The sequence below is a fragment of the Saccopteryx leptura genome, chromosome 4 (assembly GCF_036850995.1).
Source record: "Saccopteryx leptura isolate mSacLep1 chromosome 4, mSacLep1_pri_phased_curated, whole genome shotgun sequence".
Lineage (NCBI taxonomy): Eukaryota > Metazoa > Chordata > Mammalia > Chiroptera > Emballonuridae > Saccopteryx > Saccopteryx leptura.
Genome location: NC_089506.1, coordinates 94,247,979 through 94,265,609, shown reverse-complemented (window position 1 = coordinate 94,265,609; position 17,631 = coordinate 94,247,979).

Here is a 17,631-nt window from a genome sequence, read left to right as displayed (position 1 = left end):
TGCCTTTTAATTTAACAAGTGCAGTGAGTAGGAGGTGGTATTACATAATGGTTTTAAATTATATTTCCTGAATGACTGATGATGCTGAGCACTTTCTCATATGCTTATTGACCATTTATAAATCTTTGGAAAAACTTCTATTTAAATCCTGTACCCATTTATAAATTCAGTTACATATATTTTCATTGTTGAGTTTTAAGATTTTAAAAAAAATTCTTGATATTATATGCTTACCCTTACCATATATATAAGTTCCAAATATTTTAGTACATTTTAAATTATCTTCTTATTTTCTTTTTTTAATTTTATTTTTCAATTATAGTTTACATTCAATATTATTTTATATTAGTTTCAGGTGTACAACATAGTGGCTAGACAATTATATACTTTATAAAGTGATTATCCTGGTAAATCTAGTACCCATCTGTCACCATACATAGTTATTGACTATACAAAATTATTGACTACATTTTCTATGCTGCACTTCACATCTCTATTTTGTAACTACCAATTTGTACTTCTAATATCTTAATATTTTCTTTCAGTTCTCCAGCCCCTCTCCTCTCTAGCAACCTTCAGTCTATTCTCTGTATCTCTGAGCCTGTGTTAGTTTTGTTTGTTCATTTATTTTGTTCCTGTGCCTTCATTTTATTTTTTTTGGTGATATGCTTTGAAGATTTTTAAAAAGTATACTTTATTATATATTTAATTGTTGTGCCCTATGTGATATATAAGAAAGTGTTTAATAATCAAGACTACACAGAATTACACTGACATTTTCTTCTCTTTATATCTAGAATATTGATTCATTTTGAGTTGATTATATATGGTGTGAGATGAGGAGTCCAGTTTACCTTTAAATTTTTTTCTTTTATTTATTTATGAATTGTTGTCAGTTGCCAGAGTTACATTTGTGGAAAAAGGTTATTTTATATTCTTTCCCTATTGAATAGTATTGATGTCCTGGTGGAAAATCATCGACTATAAATCTATGAGTTAGTTTCTTGGATCTCTATTTCCAACACTTATTATATGTTTTTTTCCTTATGTCAATGCCACACACTCTGATTACTATAACTTTGTAATAGGTGTGAAATCAGGATGTGTAAGCTCTCAATGTACTCTGTTTAAAGTTTTTGGGGTACATTCTTACATGATTGAGTTTTGCCCATATTTTCAGGAACTTTTGAAATATTATCTTGTGCTTATTTTGTGGCAGATGTCATGCATACATTATATTGCTAGGTTTTATTCAAATATTGAAAGAATGTAGTATTAGTGCATTGGTAGGATTTTAGTTAACAGATCACTTTGCAAGTAGGTGACAGACTAAAATCTCACATTCTCATTATGCCAAAATCCAGAATTCTTCCTATTCTAGCAAGATTTTTCTTTATCACATAATTTATTTCCATCTATATATTTAAAAAATTAGTATGCTGCCAGTGAATTTAATAACTAAGTTTTATTGTTCCTGTAGATAAACTATTAGTAAGATTTGGAATCAATGGAAAGACAAATGACATAAAAGATGTTCTTTTAATAGAAAATCTTAGTTGACATATAACTGATTTATAGCATTCTGTAACTAATGTGTACAACATGTTGATTTGATATTTTGGTATGTATTTTAATATTATTACCACTGTAGCATTAAGTAACAACTCTGTCATGCTCCATAATTACTTTTTGTGGTACAAGTAATTTAGATCTACCTCCTCTTTTAACAACTTTGAAGTTTATTATACAAGACTGTTGACTAAAATTATTGTGCTGTGTATTAGATCTCCTAAACTTATCTACCTGCTAGTTGCAAGTTTGTACCCTTAAATATCTACTCAATTCCCTCAGCCCTAGCCCCTAGTAACCACCATCTTACTCTCTTTTTCTTTTTATTAATTCAATTTTTTAGATTCTATATGTAAGTGATATCACAGTGTGTCTTTAATTCATCTCATTTAGTATAGTGTCTTTAAAGGCCATTTATTTTGTCACAAAGGACAGGATTGCCTTCTTTCTGACAGATGAATATTTCATCATTTGTGAAGATTATGTATATATATTATATATATATCTCTATATCTATTTCTATCACTTTCATCCATACATCTGTTGATGGACACTTAGGTTGCTTTTATATCTTGGCTATTGTGAATAATTGGTATATAATAAATGTTGGCTTCACACTTTTGAAATGTTATTTAGTACTTACAATCTTCTGAGTTGTCAGTTACATAGCTATGCAACCTATTTTTTCCTTGATATAGGATTTTATCCTATATATAAGTAGTTGCACATTAGGAAAATGTGCCTCATAAGCCTGGGTATCTGATGTTGCATTTTTGATGCAAAATTCTGTTAGATGGATTTTCTCATTTGTAATTTTAAAATATATTTATTTATTGATTTTAGAGAGAGACAGAGAGAAACACTGATTTGTGATCTCACTTACTTATAAATTTATTGGTTGATTCTTATATGTTTCCTGATGGTGGATCAAACCTGCAACCTTGGTGTATCGGAATGATGCTCCAACCAAATCAGCTATCTGACCAGGGCAGATGGAGCTTTAAGTAGAAAGTCCCAGCGCACACCACATGTTTAATTTCACCACCAACTCATAGATTAGCAATTACTAACAGCTTTCTTTTATTGTATCAAAAACTATGATTGGCCCTGAGCAGTTGACTCAGTGGTAGCACCCGTCTGCTTCTCCACCCTTCTCCCTCTCCTTTCTCTCTATCTCTCTCTTTCCTCCCACAGCCACAGCTCCACTGGAACAAAGTTGGCTCTGGGTGCTGAGGATGGCTCCATGGCCTCCACCTCAGGCTCTGGAATGGCTCTGATTGCTACAGAGCAACACCTCAGATGGGCAGTGCATCACCTCCTGATGGGCACATGGGGTGGATCCCAGTTGGGCGCATGTGGGAGTCTGTCTCTCTGCCTCCCCACTTCTCACTTCAGAAAAATATAAGAAAAAAAACCCCAGCAAAAATGACTTTTCATCAAAGAATTTATTTCAAAAAGTTTCAATATATGTTATTTCCTTAACATTTGGTTTAAATGACAGAAATGTAGTAGCAAGCAAAAAATAGTAATTAATCAATATTTGTATTTCCAATAGAAGAAAGTTTAGCTACTTTAGTAATTAATGTGTATCACAATGTATTATTATATTCTAAGACTACAAATTAAAAGACTGAAAATATGTGTAGTTATGTTCTGTAAGTTGAATATCTTCAGGGTTATCATAGTAAGAAACGTGAAATTCTGTACATATTTCAACCATACTTTATCATTGCACCTTACATAAGCAAATACCTACAATTTCCCAAATGAGATAATGAGAGTAAGAAGCAATTATCCAAGCAGATATATTTTTAAATGGCACCTTTTTGCAAAAGAGATGTTCTGAAGATATATATTGAATAAGGTAAAATCTAAGACAATCAGAGACTCAGGGGAGCTTAGTTAGAGAATATATTTCGGAAAAAATGTTGGCTCAGATGTGATGAAGCACATGTTGAGTTTTAATTTTGGATTAGGATTTAGACTTAGATCAGACTGCTATTGCAAAAATCACCCACTGAGAGAATACTACTGTGTGTGTTCCACAATCACCACCATCCCACAAAGTGCGGAAAGGCACTTTTTTTTTAGATTATTGAACTTTCATTTTTTCACACCTCCTTCACATGCAGCTGGAGTGGCTTAAAGTCTCAGTAATAGGTTTGATTCATTGCTTCCACTACAAAAACTTGCTTTTTATATTTTTAGATTTTAACTAATGGATAAAACATTAAGAGTTCATATAATTCAGGATACACTTTACAGTGTCATTGATCTTTTGAAATACTTATTTATTTTTAATAAAATGTCCTTAGTTGGAAGTAAAAATTATCAAATAATGCATTACATTGTACATACTACAAAAGTGAGTGTATGTGTATATATATATATACATACATAAATATATATGTGTGTGTGTATATATATATATGTATATATATAATCCACCTGATCATTTTAAGTTTGATATATACATAAATGTATAGAGTTCTATGATGGATTATATATATGTATTATTTATAATGATGCTATAATACATATGTGTATATATCAACACCTTATATATGTGTGTGCATAAATAACTTAAAATTCTCATGGGATTGAGTTAAGTTGAATTTAAATCTTGCAGTAAAAAATATATAAGTATAATATATTAATTCCTACCAGAGTCAGCTACAAGTCTATATCTAGTTATACAGATTGAAATACTTTAATTAACTTCAGTGAAGAACAAAAATAATAGGTTTTTTCTTTGTAACAAAACACTGTGACCTGTAAATATTTGTCAAGGTTAAGATAAGATAGAATAATCAAAGTACATTAAGCCTAAAATAAAATATTTTATTATGCTAATATTTATAAACTAGATTACATTTAGATATTTTCTGTGATCTATAACTTATTTTGTATATATATATTGTTTTTACATGAATTATCTTACACATATCTTCATGTATTGATGCATGTTGTAGTCATCTCTCACAGAGAATGAAATGCCATCATGCAAAATAAGGTTGAAATGTCAGAGCGGATGATGCGGCACATGCACCAGGAAAGTATGAAGAAAATTATTATTCACACAAAAGGTTTCCTGGGATGCGTAAGGCACATTCTTAAGCTGGTCTGAAAATGATTACAGAGATCAGAGAGGAGAAACTGCTTTGGATTTTATTAGAGTCAGAAGGCCGACTGACTTAAGAGTTTATATGTGGGCAGATAGTTGTACAGTTCTAACTTCCCACTGATACCAAAGGAGGCCACACTTGGACTCTCTTGCATCTATTTGCTTAGAAAAGGGAAAGAAAATCAGGAAAGGGTGAGATGCAGTGGGGTTTCAAGTCTGTTAGCAATCAAACATAAATGGAGCCAGCCTATTACAATGTGATAAAAATAAACTATCTGTAAAACAGAAAGCTCATTTTTATTTAACTACAAAGAACATTATCTAAAATAATTATTGACTCAAAATATATAGCTTTACTTGTTATAATGAGTAATATAAGATGATTTATGGGTTCCATGTATTATAAATTAAGCAAGTTTAGTTCAAAAACTGTCTATCACTGTAAGACTCTTTTTAACATAGACAATATGTCTGTCTTGTTCACTGCCAGTCTGCTTGGCATTTTCCAATTTTCTTAAGCATCTCTGAATTTTGTCTTTAAGAAATAAAATTTCAGTATTCCAGTTTCTTATAGGGTATCATCACCAAATAGATTTTCATTCTTATCTATGGGGCTTCTTTTCAAAACAGATGATAACACCAAGTACATTTTGTCTTCAGTCTAAAATTATTTTCCTGTCTTTTCATGTTTCTCATCGACCTTCTAATAAGATAAAATATTGCCTTACCGGATAGATATTCACAGTGATGTTTCTGCTTCTTCAAGATATGCCAAACATGTCTTGGGGCAATGCATTAAGAAAAACAACATAAATCCTACACAAGTTGCAAGATTACATTTCTTTATTATTACTTTATTTTTAATTTTCAAATGATATAACATGTAACATTAGTTTTTAATATCCCCTTTAGTTAGGCTGTCAAAACACAGGTTGTAGACTTGATATTTTTATAAATCAATAAAAATCTAATAATTTTATTTTTTATAAATCAAAATTAACTATTAAATTAGTTAAAACTGTCAAAAGACATAATTAGAGAAAATTATAGCATACTCTTATTTTATGAGATTACATTATTTAGTCATATTTCTTTCATAACTTATATATTCATATACATTTTAGTGAAAAAGAAAGGGCATATTATTCTGTTAGATCCTGTATTGTTAACAATAGTAATTAAAAAAAATTATCACCTCTTTACCTGGATTGTCTTTAATCAGTATGAGAAAAGGAATACCAATAATGTTTGAAGTAGGAGTGGATGTCATTGAATGCCATTTATTCTTTTGCTCAAGAAAAGAGTAATGAATTAGACATGGAACAGACTATAGTAAGGCAGTGAATAGTTACAATTTTCTGATCAAGGGTATTTCAGGACCATCTTCTATTTGAACATTATGGGAGAATAGCAATGGAGGAAAAATTCTAAATTTTTATCTAGAGTACGTAGATTGCATGACTACTTGAGATTGGAGAAAAAGAGTACTGGTTATTAAGATGGGTTTGGGTTCTGCCAACCAATGTATTAAATCAGCCTATTACAGATCAGTTACTCAGTATCAGAATCACAACAAGAAAAATTTCAGTGTCACATACGCCAAATTGAAGGCACCTCTCTCACCCTTCCTATTTCATTTCAACTCATTGAAGGAGAATCTCTAACAGATATACTGGGTGAAATAGATCTAATGTCAACCCAAACCTAAATATTTCTATAATTTCTTAGGTATTTTGCTCTCATGAGAGAGGATGATTTTACATGTATTGTAATTTTAAAAAGAGAAAGATAGAACAAATGTTTTTATTTTTCTCCATTATCTTTACATTAATAGAGCATCACTTTGGGAAAATTTAGGAAATTTTAATTTTAAAACTAAATATCTTATGCCTGCAGAGACTATTAAAGTATATATTTAGCAATTTTTCTTCTAACAACACTCAATTTTCCCATTCCATCAACATGTTTTCTAAGTTGTTAATAGTTTCACATACGAAATCCATCCTATGACTTCAGCTGATTAGTCCAGGGATAAGTACTTTATGAAAGATTTGGGACATAAATTTGTTTTACTTGAATTTTTCAAGTTTGAATTTTATAGTATATTTTTTAATATTCTAATTAAGCATATAATGTAGAAGGGGTTGAAATTATTTTTTTGATAAACACTTAAAGTTAAAGATAAAACTAATAAAAGAAGAGGTTAGTTCAGAAATGTACATCTAATAATAATAATTACTAAAACAAAGATATGTATTTAGAGTAGGAGGAAAAGAAAATTTCAACCAGAACTATTCAGTGGAAAATTGAGAACACAATATTTTGTTCAAAATTTAAACAAGGCATAAGCTTTTGCTAAGGGAAATTGAGAGGACAGAGAAAACACTATTTAATACTAATGGAAAAGTTTGATAAAAATTGTATATTTACAATTATTTTAGTGTTATTGGAACGAGGAAGGTATTCAAAGAGTTAACAGAAATTGAAGCTGGAGAGGTAAACGGCTATGATATTATAAGTGGACTGTATGGTGAACAAAAAACATCATAACATTTATCTTAAAATATCACATATGCGAAATTTTATTTTACTGTCATAGAGTGTAAACAGTGAAAATAGACTGGAAGACTAAAATGATGTTTTAAAAATATTCTAGAAAAAGCATTCTTTAAATTAGAAACTGATTTGGGAATAAAGAGGAGGATGGGATATTAGAAAAAAATTATGAAGTTGTTTTGGAAGGTTTTATTATTTGTTTGTATAAAATTAGGGACTATGACAACATGGTTGGTGTAATATTCACAAATTTAATGCTAAAGTTTTACAAAAATGTGTGGTCTCTATCCACATGTTAGTGTTGGGTACATAAAAATTTAGAAGTCCATAGGCCCCCCAGGTGAGGTGTAATGTACTCACCTCATGCTCATAATAGTTGAATTAGAAATTTATAGCAGCTCAAACTATAGTAATTTTGCTACACTGACATATTTAGCCAGATAATTCTTTGCAGTGGGGATATGCCCTATATGTTACAGGATATTTAGCAGCATCCCTGGCCTCAACCTACTAGATGTATGTAGCTCCCGGCTTTCAGTTATGACATGCAACAAAAATATCTGTATAATTTGTCATATGCCCCTAGATTTTGAAAATGTCCTTAGTGGGAAGGAAGAAAAGCATTCCTAATGGTAACCACAAAGCTATAGCAATAGCATAATTCATAGGCATGAGGGTGTAGCCATGTGGTGACTATAGAATAAAGAAAGAATGAAACACAAGGCAGAACTCTGACAAGAATAACATTGAATGGTAAACAGAAGGCTACTATAATAGAATACTGTAAACTGGGTGGCATATAATCAGCAAAAGTGTATTGCTCATAGTTCTCCAAGGCTGGAATTTCAATATCAGGATGATTGGGTTCTGGGGAGGGCCGGGTTGCTGAATACTGACTTGTCCTTGTTTCCTTATGCGAGGAAGGGACAAGGCAGCTGTCTCTTCTCTTTTGTAAGAGCACTAATCCCATTATGACAGCTTCACCTCTGACATAATCAACTCTGAAAAGCCCCATCTCCAAATACCATCACTTTGGGAATTAAGTTTCAACATGTAAATTTGGGGAGGTAAGAGAGATGCAAACATTCAAACCATAGCACAGAGAAAAAGAAACTTGAAAGATGACTGAAAAATACATATATATAGTCAAGTATGAAGCAGATGAAGACAAAGTGATAACACAAAAACCAAAGGTGAAGAGAGTCTGCCAGAGACCAAATTATGTAAGTGTTATGTTATAAATATGACTTTTAAAAATAACATTTTCTCTAGAAGTGTAATTTAAAAAGTGTTATATTCATGTCTTTAAGTTTCTAGACATGATTATGGGAATCATGTGCAGAGGTAACCATTGTTGCATAGGGGGACATTTTTTTTTCAAGAATCCCATGATTATTCTTATAGCACTAAAATGTTTAATTTTTAATGACATGATTAAACCCTAAAATGTGTCTGTCTGTAAGAAGAATAATGTCAGTTAATCATACCCTCAGAAATAAGTAGAAGGAAGTCATAAACAGCTTCATTGTATCTTTAGGTAATATATAAATTTTTTTTTTGAAATGATGAATTAACTTTTAAGGGGCAGATAACTAAATTTTAAGAAAGTAAACAAGAAATATTAAGGTATTTACTGTAAGTTACAAAAAGCATAGCTTTGAATATTTATACTTTATTTAGTAGAATTGATAACAAAGTACATGTCTCAGAAATCCAAAAATATTTTATTATAACATTTATAAATATATTAAAGAACACTTAATGGATTTTTGTTCTATATTTATTAAGAATCAATTTAATTATTTTAAGAGAATGACAGAAAAAAAAAAGATTTTCTGGATGAACTAGCATAAAAAGATAAAACTATTTGTACATCTTTAGCTCCTCTGTTTGTAGAGATCAGTGAAGATCATGTGAACATAAGAACATTCCATAAAATAATTTTCTCTGATTTGGAAAAGGAGTCGCACCAAAAAAGGGTTTAGAATTTGTCAGCTTATTATGCCTGGCACAAACCAGGGCATGAATCAAAGATCGTCTTTAGCACCTTTAATCCTACCTATAGCTCTCACTGTTAGATATTGATACTTACGTGTTTCTATTCTAAATAGTCTAGATCTTCACACATTTTTCTTAATTCTGTTGTTAATATTGCTGGTGATGGGGGGAAATATGTTGTGTGTAACTAACTATACATCTTCTGCCTATGAAACGTGAACAATTTCATGTGAAAATATACATGTAGTAATATAATATACATGTGGAATATATACATGTTTATACATGTGGTATATTATTAGTCATTTTAATTATAACTTGCCATGAAAAAAAAGCTATACCTTTAATTTTGTTTATAAGTGTTATGTAACATTAAATAGGTTTCAGCATTATTTATATACGGTACAAAATAAAGTAGTATATTATTTAGTTACTGTATTGAAATATTTTTATATTTTGTTGGACATCTAATGGCCCTTAAAACCAAATGAGAATTTTACTCTCTTATAATCAGCTTTCATGTTCTGATATAACACAGATTACTTTTTCTTAATAGCTGGTGAGATTTTGAGGATTGTACTGATTCATTATGTCACATTAAATGTAGGAAATTTAAATCATGAAAAGGTCTCCAAAAAAGCTAAGATTGGGACGTTAGACTGAATAGGTGCAATAAGTTTGGGCAAATAAGGGATTATGTATGGCAAGTATGTAGTTACTAAAAAAATAAAACAAAATGGAGAATATGAGTGCCAATGTATGAAAATGACTATTTCGCTCCACAAACAAATACTTATGTATATTAAAATAATCATAGAAATATATTTTATGTTCTTTAAATTTTTATTCTGGTTATGGGTAATTAACAATTTTACATGTTAATTAACCATTTTATCATTTTTCTCTCCACATTCTTTGACTATTCTTTTTCTTTGAAAATATTAGTATTTCAATTTTTTTTTTTTAGAATAGGTAATTTAGATAGCCAATTTTGGGGGGTGGGAAAGATATTTCAAGTGAGGACAATCAACATAATCAAAGGAACAGCATAAGGAATGAGCATTATGTACTAATCAGATAGTGTTGTCATATTGGTCTGACAAAAATTAAGAACATGAATTGGTAGAGAAGAAAACTAGTTGGATATTAAAGGTAATATTTGGGAAAATTTTCCAGGTAAGTCATATGATATTAGAACTATAAAAATTTTTAGAATAGAAAAGGATGATCCAAGAAAGGTGGTCTGATGGTCACCAAAATGGTTTGGAAAAGAAAAAATCATAGACTGGAACTCTCATTAAAGAGATACCTACTGCTAGAATTCAAGTTAAAGGTTATTAAGGTCTAGAAGAGTATAGTAAACCTAGTAATGGCACCTTAAACACATATCCTCATTTTAATTTTGGGATCTATCCATAAACATCACCTCATAAAACAAACAAAAATGTTAAAATGAAAAAAAAACAAAGATTTGCAAATGGTGAAGTATCTTCAGATATGGAGATTATCCTGGATTATCGACCTGAGTGAACCCTAGAGCCAATCACAAATATCCTTATAAGAAAGAGGTAGAGGGAGATTTTATATAAGAAGAAGAAGACAATGTGATCATCAAGACAGAGAATGGAGTGACGTGTGCACAAACCAAGAAATGCCATCAACCTCTAGAATCTGTAAGGGGCAAGAAATGGTGCTTCCCTAGCTCCTCTCAAGAGACCACAGCCCTGCTTGCACCTTGATTTTGGTCCAGGTAACCTTATTTTTCTCTTATGGTATCCAGACTGCAAGAATAAGTCTCTAATGTTTAAGAAACTGTGTGTGTGGTAATTTGTTAAAAAGTCATTTCAGGAACCTAATACAAAAGGAGTGTTATTTAATTGCTTATTCAGAAACAATGTTCTCAATCTCTATGACAACCATGGCATTAAGGTAATATTACAGCATTTAAGAGGAGACACTTTGAAATATAACAGATGTTTTTCAAATTTCAACACACAACCTATCTTTGCAACTTGGGACTAGTCATTTTATTGTCTCTAAGCATTATTTTTATCTCCTGTACATGGAAGTACTAATCCTTAGCTCATGGAATTATCATTAAAAATAAATAAAAAAGCATATATGAAATACTTTTAAGACTATCAATGTACCCTAGATAGTAATATAATTATATTTTTATTTTATTTTCACTTCTAGACTCTTAATTTCACATAGACATACTGCCATATTGAACATTTTATTGCATGTATTTATTACATAGCTGATGTTCAATACATTTATTTTGGGATAGGTGGCTAGATAGATGGATGAATAAGAAAAATGAAAAATAAAATCCTTTTCTTAGAATTTGGTACTATTATCTGTTAGAAAAGAAATATTAATTCTTTCTACTTTGTTTTATATCAAAATATCATTTTTCTAATTCAGGTTAAAATAAAAAACTTCACATGACTACTTAAAATTACCCATAGGGAAAATTAAAATTAGGTCATACTGATTTAGTTAGTTTTCTGAGTGGTCAAAATCTAAAGTGAGGAGTACTATATTACCCAGATAGAGGGACTGATACCAAATTTAAATAAAACAATTTTGATCATGCAAGAAATGTAGAAATTAGTTGTAAAAATATATACAAAAATCATATTGCCTTTAGGTGCCACTTCAAATGAGACTTTGCTGTGTTTATGATGATTAGATTTGTTTCTGGAAAATTACCAGATGCTCATAGCATGAAGGTCAATTCAATGTTTATTCTGTGTTGAGAAGGCCATGAATCAATTCTAATTTTCCATAATGTTTCTTTAGGCTATCGCTTGCACTCGATAAATTTTATACTTACTCTTTGATTTCTAATTAGTAAATGTTTTGCCAACAGTGTACAAAGAACATCTTTACAGAGTTAAAATAATCTGGTGGCTCTCTTGAGAGACGCTGCATGCAGGCTTTATGCATGCATGCATTCTATGTTATCATGTACTTTTTTGTTCAGGTTATTTTGTTTTATATTTACAGATAATTTTATGAAGCACTACTTTTATCTTCTGCTATCACCTGTCCATATAATACTGTACAGTATGTGTTATTTTATCTGTGGGAAAATGTTGTTAAAACCAAAAACAACTGGGCCCTGGCTGGTTGGCTCAGTGGTAGAGTGTCAGCCTGATGTGCAGGAGTCCCAGGTGCGATTCCCGGCCAGGGCACACAGGAGAAGCGCCCATCTGCTTATCCACCCCTCCCCCTCTCCTTCCTCTCTGTCTCTCTCTTTCCCTCCCGCAGCCAAGGCTCCATTGGAGCAAAGTTGGCCAGGGCACTGAGGATGGCTCTGTGGCCTCTGCCTCAGGCACTAGAATGGCTCTGGTCGCAACAGAGCAACGCCCCAGATGGGCAGAGCATTGCCCCCTGGTGGGCATGCCAGGTGGATCCTGGTCGGGCGCATGCGGGAGTCTGTCTGACTGCCTCCCCATTTCCAGCTTCAGAAAAAAAAAAAATCAAAAACAACTGTTTCTAAGCTGTGTTACAAGCAACAACCAGTATGTAACACACGCATAAGTGAAGGGGATGAAAATGATAACACCACTGTATTTCAAACAATTCAGATAGTTATTTGATAACTACCTTTATCATCACCGTATTGCTTTGTTTTATTCCCATACCCAACTTTTCACATGCATTTTGATATGTGTCCCTGCTTTGAAGAGGCTAACATAGATAAAAATGAGTGTCTAAAAACAAAATCCGGTGGTGCAGTGGATAAAGCATGGACCTAGAACACTGAGGTTACAGGTTGAAAACCCTGGGCTTGCCCTGATCAAAGCACATATGGAAGTTGATGCTTTCTACTCCCTCCCTTCCCTCTCTCTCCTCTCTAAAATAAATAAAACTGTAAATAAGTTCCATTTCCTAAAATGAAAGCATTATGTTGTCTAATATGTACATAATTAGCTGCTTACAAAATAAAAACAAAATTCTTTCTTATAGTTACATTAGTTTACACTCAAATATCATGTATTAGAATTATTTTAAAATTAGATTAGATTTTCTGAAAAGAATAATTATATTCAGTCTTATATGTAACTATACATAAAATATTAGTCTCAATAGAAATTTTTTTGTAAATTACAGATCACATAAAAGCCAAAATCAACAGTGTCCATAATAAAAACTTATGATAGCTTTACTAAAAATTATTAAATACTTGTGAAATAAAAATTCAGCCAGGAGTTATCAGAAGAAAATAGTTTAAAAACTTGATTTCTAATGATAAACTGTTTAGTTCATAAAGCATACACTGCATTCTATCATTCAGAGTTTTTGTAGAGCAAATTCCTATAAGGAAATGATGTACTAACCTACTTCTCTCAGCCAGTCAAAATAAGAACTTTTAACACTAAAGTAAACTTTGTGTGTCTTCAACCTCATTTTTTAAATCTAATGAAGTCATTTGTTTGAACTAAAATATAAAGTCATTTCAAAAGAATCTTGTTACAGATCAGTATTTTGAAACTGTACTTTGGCTGTGACTGAGTATTTTTATAGAATCAGAGCCCATTATCTGGTGATAGGATGTCAGATCTGTTGACAATTACTTTCAGGTTTAAGCAACATTGATAATAATTTCTGTTACTGCTCATTAAATATTACATTATTGCTTTTGACATGTGAAACACAATTAATATGTCTTCATTAAATTATTTATAGAAATATGCATTCTCAATATTATATTCCTATGCAATCTCATAGAATCACAAGCATTAACATTTTTATGAGTCATATAATAAGAGAATCATTTATATAAAATGTTTATTGAGCATCATAAGATGAATAATTCATAATGTAGATTAAAAAATAAAAGTTTGGAGCACTGAAATTTTTCATATCACTATCTTATTAGAAGGACATAAATATCATATGAATATTAACTAAATATTAATATCTTCAAATCTACTTTGTGATTCAACTTTTTGTCACTCTGATTCTCCTTGAAAATGCTCACTGGAGGGCCAGTGTTATGTCTGGATATCTCTATCTCCACAATATGTACCATATTTCCCCATGTATAAGATGTACCTTTTTTAGAAAAATTTGGGGTCTAAAAACTGGGTGTGTGTTATACAGTGGTTGTAGGGTTTTTTTTTCTTGCATTTCTCGCTTTTTTGCACTTGTTTTTGTGCTCATTGTTGAAGACAATGATTCATCACCAGACACAGATGAGGACAAGCTAATGGATGGGAGTTTTGACAGTGATGAGGAGTTGTATAAATTTTATGATGAATAAAATTTGAGTTCAACAACTTTATGTAAAATTTTTTTTTAATATTCTGGGCCCCATGATTAAGGTGTGTCTTAGACATGGGAGCATCTTATACCTAGGCCTAACTGTTCTTGGACTAAAATAACATTGTTATGAGTTTATAATACTCAGCCTTTAAAAAATATCTAGGTCTCTTATATTTCTTTTTTCTGTTTCAGAATTTTCACTTATTTCTTCATTCATATATTTCCAGATCTGGGTCTGTCTTCTCAATATGTTCTTTTCCCCTCTGCATCAATTAGGAATTCCAGTTCATTATAAGCACAAATCCCTTTCTCACTCTCTTTAAAGTCACTCTGCTTCCTTGATTAATCAAAGATTGGCTCTCTCTCCCATCGATGTTTTCCTTTACACATCGATGAGAAGCTGTGCTTTTTCTCATATTCTACTTAATAAAGGATCAAGAGGTGAACTTAGCTAACTATTATTTGCAGACCAGTATTTCTCAATTCACATAGAATAAACTCTGGTCCTTTGAGGATTTTATGTAATCTTATTCCATTACTTCTATTATGTGCTGTCCTTGATGTCTTTTAACTTTCAGGGTCATTTCTCTGCGTTCATTGAACAGATAGGTAAAAATGATTAAGTTTTTGTAAAGCCAGTAGTCGCTGCCAGCATCACAGCCGCCTGGCCCGTGCAGGTTCGCATTTGATTCAGACAGACGATAATGAAACAACAGAGCCAAGAACTGGTGGGCCATTAGCTCTAATCTTAGCTTGCACCCGGCGGTCAAGAAATACACAGAGTGGGAAAATACTTCCCTTTCCTTTCAGGGCTCCCAAAACCACTGACTTATCCGAGTTGCCTAGAATCAAAGGTTTGTACCTCACCAGCCTTATTCACCTCTGTTCCCCATCTCCTTCTCTCTGCACAAACTCTGCACAAACTGGCTTCTCCTTCAGTTGGCTGCTTCTCCTCTCCTCCACCTGGCCTTTCTCTGCTCTCCTTTCTCTGCTTTCTCCTCTAATACAAATCTCAGGAACTGAGACAGAGCAAGCTCCTGGTCTGCTCCATTTTATAGTGTAGAAATCAAAACCTTTAATCCAATATACAAACAAGGAAGTCTCTGATACAAAGTCACTTAGGTGGGTGTTGGGCAGATAAAATATATTATGCTCACTTTGTTAAAGATGGCCTGCTCAAGTGGAAGCCTGTCGCTTAGGTGATTGCTTGGGATGAGCGTGATTATGTTAATATATGTTGGGGGAGGGCTTTTGCGCCACAAGGTTTTAAAAGGAAGAGAGATCACATTGTTCCAGGGGAAGAGTGATTCTTCTCACACTCTAGGAGAAGCCCATGCTGTAGGAGAGCAAAGGATGGGAGATAGACACTGAAAGATTTGTAAATGTCTTTGATTGTATTAATTTAAAAGTTTTAATGTTTCTATGGATCCCCTCGTTGGTCAAATAAGTTTGTAAATGTGATATATCGGTTTGCTCAATTACAGTTTGCATTGGGTGTGGAGGACAGGCTGTAAGCAGGCAGAGTCGTTATATTCTAGCTTAGTTTTAAGACTAACCCTTTCTCACCCTAAATGACTTTGTGTCAGAGACTTCCTTGTTTGTATATTGGATTAAAAGTTTTGATTTCTACACTATAAAATGGGGCAGACCGGGAGCTTGTTCTCTCTCGATTCCTGAGATTAGCATTAGAGGAGAAAGCAGAGAAAGGAGAGCAGAGGAAGGCCAGGTGGAGGAGAGGAGAAGCAGCCAAGATGGCAGAGTGCTGAAGGAAAAGCCAGTTTGTGCAGAGTTTGTGCAGAGAGAAGAAGATGGGGAACAGAGGTGAATAAGGCTGGTGAGGTACAAACCTTTGATTCTAGGCAACTCGGATAAGTCAGTGGTTTTGGGAGCCCTGAATGGAAAGGGAAGTGTTTTCCCACTGTGTGTATTTCTTGCCCGCTGAGTGCAAGCTAGGATTAAACTAATGGCCCACCAGTTCTTGGCTCTGTTGTTTCATGACCATCTGTCCGAATCAAATGCAAACCTACATGGGCCAGACAGCTGTGATAGTGGCCATGGCTACTGGCCTTACACTCCTAAACAAATGTTGTAAGTTTACTAATAATTGTGTCATGATGTCATGCTCCCCCCAACCTGTGTGTGATCAAGGGTATATAACCAGCCTCTGAAATTTGGCGCACATGATTTGGGTCTGAAAATGACCCGTGTTAGTCATATGCGGCCAGCATATTTAATAAATCTTCTCCTTTAATAAAACCCTTCAAAATTCATCTGGACTTGGTATCTCTAGGTGAACCCATTGAAGAGAGATGCGGATACTTTACAACAAAATTAAATTTATTCTGACATTAAAAAACATTTTTATGTTACATTTTTGAGTTCAACTTTTTAGAATTTGTAAAAAAGAGGGGTTAAAAATAAAAAAATGACAAAAAGTTATCTTTTTATATATATTGATACATTCTTAGTTAGATTTAGTAAATTCGGCAGGTCCCGGTGTGAATGTGTTTTTTCATTCTTGTGTTTATGAGAAATATGAGCCTGATGTGTCCTAGCGATTTCATCAATGTTTGGGCATATATTTGAAAGGCAAATTCTCATTTCCTTGTCAAGACATTGAGGAATTCCTCTGTTTTACTCTTATTTGTGTTGAGTGCAGAAAACCCCACCATACATATCATCTTAACTTTATACCAAACAAACAATCGAAGAAACTTGCCTCCAGTCTTTCTGGAGGTCATGGGGGGTAGTGTGAACAATCCACCACAGTTTAACAGCCTTTTGCAACCTAATCAGGTAAATGAGATAGGAGGTTGGGCAGACTGTCAGTTTACAGCTAATTCCCCACACCTCTGTCTCCCCAAAATCTAAACTACAAAAACTCTGTTGGTATTTTGGACCCGAGCAGGCACATATTTCTCTGGAATACCATAGGGCACACCTGGAAATCTTCTAGGGCACACCAGTGTGCCCTGGTGCACACTTTGAGAACCACTACCCTAAACCATTTCAACACAATTATAGAACATTGAAAACACTAACATCTGTTAGCTAAACATTTAATAGAACTTCTTGATTTTAATTTTTTTTTCTTTACATCTAAAAAC